This window comes from Octopus bimaculoides, chromosome 2 (assembly GCF_046866305.1).
Source record: "Octopus bimaculoides isolate indiv1 chromosome 2, ASM4686630v1, whole genome shotgun sequence".
Taxonomy (NCBI): Eukaryota; Metazoa; Mollusca; class Cephalopoda; order Octopoda; family Octopodidae; genus Octopus; species Octopus bimaculoides.
Genome location: NC_142929.1, coordinates 100,932,885 through 100,934,950, shown reverse-complemented (window position 1 = coordinate 100,934,950; position 2,066 = coordinate 100,932,885). Strand labels below are relative to the sequence as shown.

Below are 2,066 nucleotides of genomic sequence, written 5' to 3'. Positions count from 1 at the left end.
CTGCTAAATTATGGGTACCGTAAACAAACCAACACCGGTTGTCAAGCAGAGAGGACAAACACATACATACATACATACGTACACACATGTGTGTATATATTTATACACATACATACATATATGTGTGTGTCTGTGTCTGGCCTTGACAATAGGTGCTGGTGTGTTTACGTCCCCATAACTTAGCGGTTTGGAGAAAGACACCAATAGAATAAATACTATGCTTTTTAAAAGTCATGGAGTAATTGTTCAGCTAAAACCCCTTCCAGGTAGTGCTCCAGCATCGCCACAGTCAAATGACAAACAATTAAAAGAGTAAAAGAATATGTGTGTGTGTGTGTCTGTATGTATATGTATGTATGTATGCATGTATGCATGTATGTATGTATGCCTTTGTGTTTGTCCTCCGCTACCGCTTGACAACCAGTGTTCTGCAACTTCGCGATTCGGCAAAGAGACCGATACAATAAGCACCGACTTAAAATTATGTACTGGGGTCAATGTGTTCGACTAAAACGGTTCAAAGGTGCCCCAGCATGGCCGTAGTCCAATGACTGAAACAAGTAAAAAAGACAGTTACAGAAGGCGCTGAAAAAGGAAAACAGCAAGAGACGTAACTTGAGAATTATACAAATTGAACATGGACGGAGACGGAGTAAAAGTGAGAAAAGAAATATATAGAGGAATGGTATATGAACAATAAAATAGGAGAGAATAAAAGTCACAAGCATGATAATGAAGCATTAAATTCATTAGCATCTTTTAGTAGAAAAATAAAAAATCTCTTCGTCGCCGGTAGGATTCGAACCTACGCGGGGAGACCCCAATGGATTTCTAGTCCATCGCCTTAACCACTCGGCCACGACGACTACTACTAAACAGTTAAAATTAATGTACTATATACTGACTTTGTCAGTTAGTAGTTTCATGTTAGCAGCTGTTTGTAAGTACTGAATCATTTACTGATTACTTTACCCTACTCTGAATTCCTTCTATGTATATCTTTCTCTCAGCGAGTACGCATAGACACATACGCGAACATACACAAGTGCACGGACGCCCCGACACATTTGCGTGAGCGCACACTCACTTTCGTACACACACACACACAGACGCAAGCACTCTATCTGACATTGTTACATTTGTTTATTCTACATAACTATTTTAACTTCACTTTGAATAAAGAGACAGTATGTCTTGGTAACTGAGTTAAACTTCGTAACTAAGGTGAAAGATAACGACAAATAAATAAACTCTGTTAAACTAACTTATCGTACTTAAAAAAAAAAGAAAAGAGAAAAAAGAAAAGACTAAGGAAACTGCAGGTGGTCTGTGTTAACTCAAATCATTAAAAAAATGTTTGCAGATAGGAATAAGATTCTATGCTGGGGTGGAGACAGGAACGCTAACGTTTCTGCTAAACTCATGTCTCCCCATTGTTCAAATTTGCGAATTTAAGACGGATTACGAGAATAACCTTCCTGGTAACTCCAGTCCGTGACTGTTACAAGTTCAAGTTTAAGCTAATTCAATTTTTTTTTATATAATTTAATCCAGGGGTTCACCAACTGGAGGACGCGGCTAAGAGGGGAAACATAAATCTTATTAAAATCCCCAGAAGTTGGAAAGCGCTGTCTGTGGGTGACTTTAGGCCAGTTAATCGAGTGGTTTTTTACTGGATTCAGTGTAGAATACCTGTAAGAGGGACAGCAACCCTGTTTCAGATATAGAAGCATTGTAGGCCTCACTTGAGCTTTAAGAGAGTCAGTAATTAAGGCTTGAAGTATTTTCTGGTTTCCTACAAAAGAGTAAGTTTTTAACGATACAGCATTAGCTACGTCGTAGTTGTGCGTTCGCGTCCAAATTGTGGATCTCATTCAGTCTGAGGTCCACAGTTTGAGATAATCACAAAAAGCACTAAGTGGGTATTGCTTATGCTTAAGGAGGGTGTGGTGCGACGGTGTATTCTTGAAATGAACAGTGCTTGTGTTTGCCATTGAAAGAGAGGAGAGAGGAGACGGGCATGAAAATTGGCATCATGGCATTGATGTGACGGCTAGTTGGTCATT

The 2,066-nt window shown here is 39.2% G+C and overlaps 1 non-coding gene across 1 annotated transcript; it reads right to left on the bottom strand.

Annotated features, from left to right (window-relative positions):
* Positions 1 to 784: 784 nt before the first annotated feature.
* Trnas-aga (transfer RNA serine (anticodon AGA)) lies at positions 785 to 866 on the bottom strand. Its single transcript has one exon. It is a non-coding gene; the product is annotated as a tRNA-Ser (tRNA).
* Positions 867 to 2,066: the final 1,200 nt, after the last annotated feature.